We start from the raw sequence: 13,272 nt of genomic DNA, 5'->3' as shown, positions 1-13,272 counted from the left end.
TTACACATCTCAGAAGTATTGTAGAAAATGTGCTAATTTTACAAGTAAAACTTACATGTTTGTAAAATTACTCTTCATTGTGAAACAGAATACTTGTAAAGTGAGCAAAATTTAATTTGTAAAGATTTGATTTCCTTTTTTGGAAAGTTCAACATTACAAACAAAGATTGTGAAACAGAAGTTTACAATTTACAAGCAAAGTTTACAATTTACAAAGATTGTAAACATTGTGAAACAGGCCCCTGGTCTTTTAATCTCTTCATACAGGAAATAACATATGCAGGAGAGCGCATGGTTTCTTAAACAGACGTTATAACTGTAATATTATTTATCTACTTCGTTCCAATAGACGACGCAATAGTAAGCACATTCCTTTCACGGTTGATCTCCTGGTTGGAGAACAGTAGAGGATGCAAGACCTGTCCTGTAACCTTATCATGTGCCGTGACTATATCTCCAGTTAGTATGGAGGGGGAGTTAGGTTTTAGTCTGAGATGAACTTCCGTGTCGGTAGATTCGTATAATACCAACCATAATGAAACAATCTTCCTTTGTTATTCTTTATGGCTTATTCTTTCCCCTCTCGCACAGATCACATGCCAGGTCTCTCCTCATGTGTAGCTGGAAACTAGAGATGAACAATGATCGAGAAAGCGAGACTAACAGCGCCCACAAAGCCGAAAACCCGCACGACAATGTTGTATACGTTGCGTCGTTGACGTAAAGACTGCTTGTGAGTGTTTTGAGATGCCGAGATTGATCACTCCCGAAGTCCCGAACGTCAAGCAGCCTTGAATCGCCACAGTTGTTTATACTCGTACCTGACTGAATTTTTATCTACTTTGGCAACTGTTAGGCCTATATACAGACGTGGACAAATTATTAGCAAAATTGGAGATTTTTATTATATATTTTTACGAAGTATGATTCTTCAATTTGGACTACAGGTGACATTTTGAATATTTCCAAATTATTAGCAAAACTGAAGATTTTTATTATATATTTTTTACAAAATTTGACTCTTCACATTTTAGACTGGAGTTGACATTTTTGCATATTTACAAATTATTAGTAAAACTGAAAATTTTATTATATATTTTTTTATAAAATTTGACTCTTCAATTTAGAATAGCCTACATTTGACATTTTTTCATATTTCTATCTACTGTAATGATAGAAATAAGCAAAATTGTCAACTGTAGTCTAAATTGAAAAGTCAAATTTTGTAAACAGAATTATCATAAAAATCGTCAATTTTGTTAATAATTTGTCCACGTCTGTATGTATAAACAATCAAGTAGACTATTTGAAACATCATCTCTACCTTTCAGTGTATAATAATCCGTTCCCCAGTCTTTATTTAATTACTAGGCCCTTATTAAAAGGCTAGGAATTTTCTTTTTATATGTTTGAGATCAAGTGTACAATCTCAAGTAAAAAGATATTAACGTTACGTTTTATGTTTATAAGAAATGCAAATTTATTTGAGAATTGTTTTTTTTTTCTATTTATATAATCACAGGTAATATCATGTAATAGAACCAGAACATTTTGATAACTAAGATACTGTTCTGGTTTGTCTTTTTGTCTCCTTTAAACATTTATACTTGGGTTGGATAAAAAGTAATGGCAACAGTTCGATATTTCTGACATGGCTTTATTCACAGGGGTACAACATTTACGTACCTTCTAAATGGTCGCCCCCCTCCTTATTTATTACCTTTTGCCAAATGTTTGGAAGGCGTCGTACACCATCAGCGCGTCCATCTTTGTTGATGTTCCGTATTGACCGCCCTAAAGCACGGATAAGTTCATCTCTGGTATTGTACCGGGTCCCTCGCAATGGTTCTTTCACTTTGGTGAAAAGATCGTAATCGCATGGATCATATCGGGTGAGTACGGTGGATGTTCCAGTAGTCCGCGTTTTCCGTCTGCCTTGGAGGTACAGCGTGGTGCAGTATTACCCCATCAATGTCATACGCCACAATGAACATCTCCTTCACAGCACTTTGTGTAGGGCGCACTTTCTTTGGACGAGGAGAACCGGGATGCTTCCATTCATTTGATTGGCGTTTCAAGTTTGGTTCATACGAGCGAGTCCAGGTTTAGTCCATAGCGACGATTCGTCCAAGAAAGTCGTCACCTTCCCTTTGGTACCGGTGCAACAAGGCCTTCCCGGAACGCTTTAACCCATCGTGCAACCGTGCGATATGGCAACGCTGCATCGCCACATGCTTCACGCAGTCCCTGAAAACATTCTTGTGCACCATGACCTCGTGCCATTTCAATTTTGATCCAGGAACGTTGCTCTAGTTTTGTAAGGATGGTCTTAGGGCGCTCGCACTATCCCTATGAAAGTGAACGTTCTACACACTGCAGTAGATTGATGGAGTACTGTCGCCGCTGGCTAAACTAACTCATCTAACAGTCCTTGTTCATGTCCACACAGCTGGCAGCTCTCGAACGCACCATCGTCACGTGACAGCAGTGTTGCCATTACTTTTTATCCAACCTATGTATATAGGTCTGTTGGTCTGTTTATGTAATCGTAGTTTGTTCAAAATAGTCCTTTTATTTGCGTTGCGTGATTTATAAATAATTTCTATGGGCTAAAATTTAATTTTCTACACACAATTTTCTGTTAATTTAATTTTCTATTAATAAATCAAATTTCTCCTTAGAATTATTACAGTAACTGTCAAAAGCTAAAGTTTAAGTGCATGATTTTGCTTAATGCAGAAAAAAAAAAAAAGAATCAGCTCATTGAAAGGAAATTTCTGTGCATACACATGAGGTGAAGAAGCTTATAGACAATTGAGGTGCCGGTAGGTCTTTTATTCATACATACCGCAGGTCCGGGCCTCGATTTACATACGTGATTGTCGTGTCAGATTTGTCGTTTTTATCCCCGGTGTCCCTTACAGTTGTCATGAATAAAGCCCTATGCAATCATTATCGGATGTAACGACATGGGAAGAGAAGAAGTTGAGGCTCGAAGTTTCTGGCCGTGTTCAGAGGGTGAGGCGGCCACCAACCTCTTACACGTTAACGCTGCGCGGGGCACCCCATTACGCAGAGCCTGATACAGCAGGTGCTTACCCCGAATTGCATCTCATCTCCCCTCGCCTTGAGAAGGGTCGTTTGACTTTATTGCTGCACTGTAACGTATAAACTACTGCCCCGAGAACAAAGCTTTTCTGCAGGGGTGGCCACACCTCTCAAGTAGGTCTACTTTTAAGTTCATCATCATCGTCATCATAATCATAATAAAATAGGGATGATCATCAAATGATTACTCATCTTAATCGTAATAAAATAATAACTTTTAAAATCAGATGATAAACCATAATCAAATATTCAATCATCACCATTATCATCAAATGTTCAAATATTACTATCATCAGATGTTCAAATATTACTATCATAAAAAAATTCAAATATTACTATCAAATGTTCAGTCATCACTATCATCAAATGTTCAGTCATCACCATCATCAAATGTACAATCATCACCACAATCATCAGATGTTCAATCATCATCACTACCGTCACCAAATTTCAGTTATCACCATCATCATGAAATGTTGAGTCATTACCGTCATCTTCAAATGTTGGATCATTACCATCATCAAATGTTCAATAATGACCGTCATCATCAAATGTCATAATCTCCATCAGTCTATCGCTATCGTCATCAAATGATCAATCACCGTCGTCATCGAATGATAATCACCATCATCATCGAATAATCGATCACTATAATAGTCAAATGATCAATCATCACCATCGTCAGGCGTCAGATAACTCGGTCACCACACCATGAATCACTATAATGAAATAATCAAGTGATTACTCATGATCATCAAATGATCAATCATCATCATCATCATCAAATTATCAATCATCCAATGATTAGACCTACTTACCATCATCAAGTGATCGTTCCATCGTCATAATCATCATCATCATCATCATCATCATCATCAAAGCACCACTGTTACAATGAAATATTTAGAATTGTAGGCCAGGAAATGTTTTCAGGAATACGAACTGTTTTTTTCTCCAGCTGAAGGTTTCTTCTTTAGTGCTGAGAATGTCTATTCTAAATTGCGAACCCAGATTTTAATCGCATGGGAAGAGAGCACAGAATCATGACAAGGAGTTGAAAGTGGCGGCGAAAGCCCCAACGAGCAGCTTCTGCGCATTGACCATTTAGATAATAAGATTTTACGGCAAATCCTCGTTGCTCACCAGTCCAATGCTCCATGTTTAATAAATTGCAACAATCAGGCTAAACAATGACAATGAATCTAAGCCTACTAAAATAATTCATCTACTACCAACAACAAAATTAAAATCTCCCGTTTCTTTACTCACCTTGTACTTTGTCTCATGATAGTCACGTGCCGTGGCCGCGTGGTTTAAGGCGTCATGTCTTGGACTAACGATACAGAGTGAGGGCTCGTTTGTTTTTTCATGGGGGAAAAATTATCTAATGAAATTTCGGCCTACCCATAATCGTGATGAATTTGGGGAGCTACAACGAGTAGCGAAATCCGATTTAGCATACATTTATAACGGCTTGGGAGATCGTGTTGACCACATTTTTTCCCCGTGAGCTGAGACCTGCAATCGGGATTGGCCTTCCGTGGACTGTCACGTCACGGATTTTATTTCACAGTGTATATTTCCTTGTGCCGTAAGTAAAATTATATATTTCAAAACTTCAGCTGTTATCTCTTTTTGAACCGGATGCAAGCGTATACATTGCTGGTTTTAGCGCGTGCATTAATGCACTTGATATTTGGTATGTCGTCCTAGACAACATGTTTTCGACGTTGAGTGCTTCTGCCACCCACATACTTCGCTTTCGTCTGTCTCTGTGATTGTACCTCTGAGCACTGTCATGAATATCATCACATTCATAAGCCATTCTCCTGTCGAACGAATACGGACTGCGAAATCAGGAGAGAAGTCAAGCGGTAATTTGTGTGAAGTACAAGTGTCCGTGTGCACGCCATTGACGTTTAATCATGCAAATGTAAAATGTAAGTACAGTATTTTATATGCGGACGTTAAATAGTAATAATGGAACCCCATCTGAATGAAATCTAATAATGTGCCGTCAGACCAATAAAGTGACATTTCCAAGTTATTTAATGTAAATGTAGTTTTTTGAACATTGCTTTCATTTTGATTGAAGTTTATTTAGTTTTCGAGTGTGTATAATATACAGGCTGGGGGGATCACCGTGCTAACCACACGATGCCTCCATTCTGGTTGGATGATCGTCCACCTCTGCTTCTGCATGTGGGCGTGAGGTCAGCAGCCGGCTGGTCGGTCTAGGCCCTTCATGGGCTGTAGCGCCACGGATTATTATTTTTATAATATACAGGGACAACATTTTATTTTTACTTCAATTTTTATTGTACCTGAGTTTTTGAATGTACTTCACTCCCGCCTCATCTACTAATGAAGTTCAACCGACCTCCACACAGATCCAAGACCGCATATAGTTACCTGGTTGAGGTTTTTTCCGGGGTTTTCCCTCAACCCAATACGAGCAAATGCTGGGTAACTTTCGGTGCTGGACTCCGGACTCATTTCACCGGCATTATCACCTTCATATCATTCAGACGCTAAATAACCTAGATGTTGATACAGCGTCGTAAAATAACCCAATAAAATAAAATAAAGACCGCATATACAGTCATAGTAGCCTTACGGTCATAGTAACAGTACGTTCCAAAAATATGTTCGCGTTTTCCAGTGACGAAAGAGCTTTCAATATCGCATCATTTTCCATTTGCCTACGTCGCATCCCGGTTTCCCCCACCTGCTTCTATTCGCCTCTCTGTAAATGCTAGTGGCTGGGCTGTCTTAGCTCTTGTCTGAGAACATTAATTTCTGTTAGGAATTGGACGTCTACGTAATATTATACCCATACAATTGTTTAAAATAACTTAAATAAAAAAGGCCTCGTTAAGTAATTAACTGTCACGTGATTTCCTCCCTTTCTACGACCCTGCGACGTAACCACTTGGACGGACAGTAGATAGCATGTCTGAGTAATTTTATCTTTTCGGATCGGGCAGAAGTGAAGATTGAATTTACAGTACATAAGGTACTTTTTTATAAAGTAGGTGCAGAATTATTGCAACATGAGTTACTAGTACGAAGGACGAAACTGGTAACTGGAATTACGTACAATAGAGTATAGTGCGATAATATGCACATTAGAACTGAAGCCTGTATCGAAATGAACGGCCACCATTTTCAAAAATGTGTTTAAATATCCATATTATGATTATTATTTTTTAATTTAACTTCATTCTCTATATTGTACGCTAATGTGATGTAGACAATATAATATACACTGCATAATGAATACGTCCGCATGGAAAGCCCAGTTCGTGAGTAAAAACACTTATTGTTAATACAGAACTGTATTTTGATTAAACAAAAACCTAATGAAAATTATCAAACTCAAAATCGCAATATTTCCTAGTTTACGTAAGTGGATGAACTACTTTTCTTCCCTTCTATAGCTAGTAAAGTGATTTGTTTGTGTTTTACGCCAGTATCATCGAACTCCAGTCGTGGAACGGGGTAGCAAACGGTGTTTCCAATTCTTAATCGTTGATGGAAAGGTATAACCAGGTTAATATTAGAAATGTTAGTAAAAATAAAATGATGTCCCTGTATATATGTATTTATGTAGGTGTATATATACATATTTATGTGTGTAATATATATATATATATATATATATCCTATATAGAGAGAGAAAGAGAGAGTCCCAAGTTGATGTATACACTCTTTGAAATACTATTTCACAGCAAAGAAATGAGATAGAAATACGACTTTTTGCGGTTTATGATTCAGAAGGCAGTGAAAACATGGAAACATGTTCATCTGTTTATAAACAAACATGGCGGTGCAATTATCGTTCGATGAATGTAAGTGGATACTGAAATGTTATTGGAAAGTGGAGAATGTTGTTGAGGTTCAACGACGTTGGAGGGTTGAATTTGGAACAATCACCAACAAGGTTAACTATCACAAGAATCCGAGACAAGTTTGAAGTCGACGGAACGGTGCAAGATGTGTTGAAAGGGCGGTGCGGAAGAAAGAGAAGTTCCACCGATAACGAGAGTGTTGATGCAGTCATGCAGGCTTTTGCACAATCCCCAAAGAAGTCAATGAGGCAATGTTCTCGTGAGATTGGTATCAGCAAATCCAGTGTTCATCGAATTTTGCGAGCTCAGAAATGGAAGCCTTACATTCCGAGACTTGTCCACGCACTAAATGAGGACGATCCAGATAGGCGGCAGGAATTTTGTGAGTGGTTCTTGAACATGTGTGATGAAAGGGGAGATTTTCAAGACTTAATTGTTTGGTCAGATGAAACCACATTTAAACTTAATGGCATAATTAACCGGCACAATTGTATGTGCTGAGCTAACGAAAATCGACACATATTTCAAGAAGTAACTACAGATAACTTCACTTGGTACACCACTAGGAGCAACACTAATGTAATTTTGTGCGAGATCGTGCGTATTTGCTTGTTTTCCGCACAGAACCAATACGCGGTAAGTGTGAAATACCACATTTAGTATTCCCAACGTAACACACATAACAATTTCCCTCTTATTACCGCTTAAGCGCGACATTCATTTTACTGCTTTAGGCTTTTAACATATTATTTTTAGAGACGTTTAACATAGTAATAATTATAAATTGGAAACTTACCACTGCAATTTCACCTAAATTGCAATGTTAATTATTGTTTTTAAATATTTGCAAAAATGAAGTAAAGTCTACTACTCCACGAAACTTATTGCATTCCTGATACAAGTAACATTAAGGAAGCCGTGAAAAATTCAACAAGATTCCAGATGCCGATGTTGTTACTGCAATATGTTATATAAATAATATTGTTAAAATATTAAAATGAAAAATAAATCATTACATAACCTTACCGTTTGTTTTAAGTTCGCATTTATAGACTGGGGGGGGGGGACACAGACGTATATCACGGCCTGTATAGTAAACACAGAAAACATTTTATAGCAACAATGTTGAAGAAAGATATTTTGGTTTTCCGAAGTTGGCGTCATTAAACAGAAACCAACATGGAGATTTCATTGCAACTAATTAAAAATTCGTCTTTCAGGTATGTAATAAACGATCTTCGCACAAAATAATGTACGATACACGAGCGGTATGTTTGTTTTCATGTTCTCGGAAATTAAAAAGCTCAACTACGTTTCGTTTTTTCAATCTTTTCCTCGAACATGAAAATGTCAACATACCGCTCTTGTAACGTATATTACCATTTCACTTTTAGATAAATATTTCCGCTTTCCCATTTTGCACTATAAAACCGACTGCTCAGAATTCAAAGGATGACTAAATTTTGCAGAAAGGATAGAAATGTATTGACAGGAGACTTTTGAGTGTTAAATACTTTCAACAAAGGGAAGTACCGATAAATACTCGTACAGCTTCCGATAGTGCTGTCCGGTGATTTTTTTCAGGCAGAAGGTGAAATTTCTTTCTTGCACTCGTAGTGAAATGCCCCCCAGTACTGTCACAGGAACATATTTCTTCAGTATACTTTTAAAATATAAGCTTCGCAATTTATTCGGACTTTTTTTTTTACTCATTTCCGATCCGAAGAAAGCACTACAAGCGGGATTTGGAAGCGTTACAAGCAGTGAGGGAAGTGAGACGGTCTGCGCCGGTATGGAATACCGCCACTGGTTTCTGTGGCCAGAAAACATACCGTTAGTGAAAAATGACATACCATCATGAAAAACTGTGGTCGTAAAAAATTTGTTTATGCATTTCTTCACAGCAAAGAGTACTATCTGTTTGCTTCGTAAATCTAAACCACAGCCTTCTGGAACTGTATTCAGTGTGTATTTAGACACGCTTATTTGATAAGTCAACCCCCTGGAATGCTTACAACGGTTAGTATTTTTAAGTATAGAAGGCTGTGGTCTGCATCTTGTGATGGCCATTCTGCAAATTTTGTAATTGTCATTTTTGTTGTAGTTGCACTTTTATTAATAATTAAGTAAGGCACTTTGAAGCTTTGACATTATTTTAAATGATAAGTCTCAATGGACAATGTAAAATTATCTAGTAAATAACTGAAGTAACTTGAAATTATTTTATTAAGAAATTTAATGTGTTGCGTAAGCTTCAAAGATTCGCGTTACTGTCTGTACGGAACAATTTATTGTATGTATCATGTATATCTATGTTGTAAGGGAGGGGGTATGCCTTTTTTTTTTTTAAATCGAGGTATGCCGGAGGAAAATCTTGAGGTAGCATACCGCCTCTGGCTTTTTCCACACTTCCCTCCCCGGTTACAAGAGGGTAAAATTATGCAGAATTATATATGAAATATCCAGGAACAGTACCGTAAGTAAAGAGCGTAATGAACGGGATAGCACTATAAACGGGAGCGTATTAACGAGGTTTTACTCTATGGAAAATGAAAATTTTTGGTTCATTTCGATAGAGTAAATAAGTAAATTTTAGTAAGGGAGTAGAAAAATGCTTCCTCTTGTACTTCAAACGTATCCTATTGACATCGATATGTTTCAAGATTTATCTTTTTTATTGATATATCGATATCGAATCGATATTATACCGATATATTATTGATGTATGTATGTATTTATTTACACTGCAAGTGGGCAAGCACCCGGTGGCAGTGGTATATACAATATTAACAATACACAATAAAATGATAAGCAATACACAATAAAATCTACAATACACAATACAATTTACAACACATATACAATTTTATACACAATGCAGTAAGAATACATAATACAATTTAACACAATAATAATAAAACATAAAATAAAATACCTAATTTTACAACACAACCTACATAAGTTTCAATAGTCTTTCACTTTACTCTCATCTCATTTCCTGTAGTGGCACTATGACGCATTTCACTGACACTTTAGCACACATTTCACTGACACTATAGAACACATTTCATTGACGCTATAAATTATCACTGATCGGAACTGTTCACTGCACTGTAAAACCGTAACTTCACTGACTCACCTACACGATTCCTTTATAAAGTGGGAAATTTAAAGAAATGTTGGACATGTGGTGTATATTCGCAGAACTAAACTTTGTGCGTACAGTTATTCATTCAAATTTTGTATTCATACGCGAGAGCAGTCTTCTTCTGTTATCTCGATCGATATTGTCCGCCGTATCCGCAGGATCCCGTGTTCCACCGTTCATCAGTTCTGAAAAGTCGTCATGGCGTCCGTTTACACGCTTGCTGCTGGAATGAGCTGATATAAAAGGGGAAAAGAGAAGGATGCCGCTCTTCATAAATATTATTGTGGAACGGACATCGATATTCAGTTGTCAGCAGTTATCGCTTACGATTCCAGGAGGCATTGACACGTGTTCACGTTTCGGCTCCGCAGGGGGCCGTGAGTTGCGAGCGACATGCGGCGGCAGAGGAAAGCGGAAGGCTGGTTTTTGTGTACCGTATTAAAAAAAGTAATGATTCACTTAAATTAATTCCACTGTTGGCATCCATGTGTTGCGGGTTGCGTCTCTGCAAGGAGTTCAGCGCCAACGAAGTGTTTTGCTGGAATTAATTTGTGTAGGCGTGCTGGATAAAGTAGCCGGGATTTAATTTTCTAATAAATGCGAGACGTTTAAAAAACTGGAAAACTTTCTGCTCTTTTTTTTAATGACTTCCGATAGTTGGAGCCTAAACGCGTTTTCAACAGTAGTGTGTTTACCAGTTTTTTCTTACGACTAAAAAGTATTAAGGCTCATTCACAATGAAAATTAAACATAACAAAAACATTAACATAAGCACATAAACATATGCCACAAACTTAAGTAGCCAAGGCCCATTCACAATGAAAATTAAACATAACGTAAACATAACACGTGTGTGGAAACAAACATACCGAATCAACAAAACTACAGAATCTATTACATAAAAATGGAGAATTGCACAATGACTGACGATGTAGCTATTCAATTTATGTTTCTAATAACTACAATGGCATCAGTATATGGCTTTCAATACTTGAAATCAAAGAAACGGAGATGTAAAATAATCAACTTTTCGTCATATGATTCCATGTTGCGCGCCTAGCTATCATCACGGCCAATAGAACAAAATATTGCCTGTAGGCAAAGCCCATGAGATGTTAAACAAAAAGTGAAAACACGCTTTCCGCTTGTGTACTGTTTCCAAATCGCATAAACATAAGCATGAAAGTTTGGAGTTTGCAAACTTTCATGTTAACGTCTTATGATTAAGATTAAGTTTATGCTTATGTACTCGTAATTCATTGTGAATGCTTTCATTAAATAACATGAACACAAGGTTTTACGCTTACGTTATGTTTATGTTTAATTTTCATTGTGAATGGGCCTTTAGCCTATTATTTTGGTCGCGATATACGTAATGATACGAAGCAATGCTGCAATGTAAAGTGTCTAGACCAGCGTTTCTCAAACTGTGGTCCGCGGACCACCTGTGGTTCTCGAGGTCTGCCCTTGTGGACCTTCAAAAAAGACAGAAGAAAAAATAAAATTCGAACGAACTACGTATGACACTAGCCTATAGCTCAAAATCTCAGAGTTTGGAAATGACACATGGCAATCGAATTTCACCTTTTCTCCCAGTACAGACATTTTATGAAATTTATTACCCTATCCACTCTTCGCTCAGCAACAAAAGAGAGATTTAAAGCACTATACAGGATATATATTATTTTAATGTACCGAAGTACATATGATATTTCCATGCAGATATTTTACGTCATCATATGATGAAAGAGTAATGGAACGGAGAAAAATTCTCTCCGGCGCCGGGACTTGAACCCGGGTTTTCAGCTCTACGTGCTGATGCTTTATCCACTAAGCCACACCGGATACAACTCCGACGCCGGTTAGAATCGTCTCAGATTAAGCTCCAACTCTTGGGTTCCCTCTAGTGGCCGCCCTCTGCACTACGTCATAGATGTCTATGAACGCAGGACCGAAGTCCATTACTCTTTCATCATATGATGACGCAGAATATCTGCATGGAAATATCATATGTACTTCGGTACATTAAAATAATATATATGATATGCGTAAATCACTTCGTGATTTAAGACGGCGCTTATTCCGTCGGATCCCGGCCAACTAGTCACTCATATCGAGTGCACCTCAGCACATGTGTGGACTTCGGTCCTGCGTTCATAGACATCTATGACGTAGTGCAGAGGGCGGCCACTAGAGGGAACCCAAGAGTTGGAGCTTAATCTGAGACGATTTTAACCGGCGTCGGAGTTACCTATATCCGGTGTGGCTTAGTGGATAAAGCATCAGCACGTAGAGCTGAAAACCCGGGTTCAAGTCCCGGCGCCGGAGAGAATTTTTCTCCGTTCCATTACTCTTTCATCATACTATACAGAATGTTTAAAAAATACGGGGCATAATTTCAGGTATGTATTTCCCACATGTAGACAATCAAAATAGTTCATTGCAACATGTGTCCGGAAATGCTTCATTTCCGAGTTATGGCCTTCACAACATTGAAATTCACCGGAACGTTTTTCTTTCCGCAGGTCGTCATTACAGAAGATGTTCAAAATGTCCACCTCCTGCTTGAATACAGACCTCACATCGATGTCTCATTGACCTGCGAACACGATCCCAAACTGCAGGAGTATTGCGTATGTCCTCAGAACATGCCACAATTCGATTCGGAAGGGATTCCAAATCAGGCACCGGAGACGAATAAACCAATGACTTTAAATGGCCGGGACTCGAACCCGGACCGCCTGCGTATGTTCATGAACAAGTACTCAAATTTCGTACGATATTCATTTTAGGAGCCATGTTTATGAGTTTTTTTTCTTGTTTTGATATATTCTACCATTTCTCAAAATATTGTATACTAGCTGTACCCGTGCGCTCCGCTGCACCCGTTAGAGATAAATATAAAGTAATTACATAATTAAAATAGGACGTTTGATCCAGGGAACATTCGTGCTTGATAGAAGGATAAATCGTTTAATATGTTACTTAATTTAAATTGTATTTAAATAATTAAAATTCGATCATTTTGGTCCAGAGACCACTCATTTAGTGCAATGATAATTCCTTTAACATATTTCTTAATTGTTATTACATGAAAATAATTAAAATATGATCATTGGGTTCAGAGAACATCCGTTTTTGGTGCAATTTGGTCCCATCAAAATT

The 13,272-nt window shown here is 37.7% G+C and overlaps 1 protein-coding gene across 7 annotated transcripts in view; it reads left to right on the top strand.

The window, feature by feature from the left end:
• pyd (zonula occludens-like protein polychaetoid) overlaps positions 1-13,272 on the top strand; it is a 793,103-nt gene that overhangs the window by 443,252 nt on the left and 336,579 nt on the right. The gene's annotated exons all lie outside the window — the stretch shown is intronic.

This window comes from Periplaneta americana, chromosome 8 (genome assembly GCF_040183065.1).
Source record: "Periplaneta americana isolate PAMFEO1 chromosome 8, P.americana_PAMFEO1_priV1, whole genome shotgun sequence".
In the NCBI taxonomy this organism is placed as follows: Eukaryota; Metazoa; Arthropoda; class Insecta; order Blattodea; family Blattidae; genus Periplaneta; species Periplaneta americana.
This window is presented reverse-complemented; position numbering and strand designations above follow the sequence as displayed.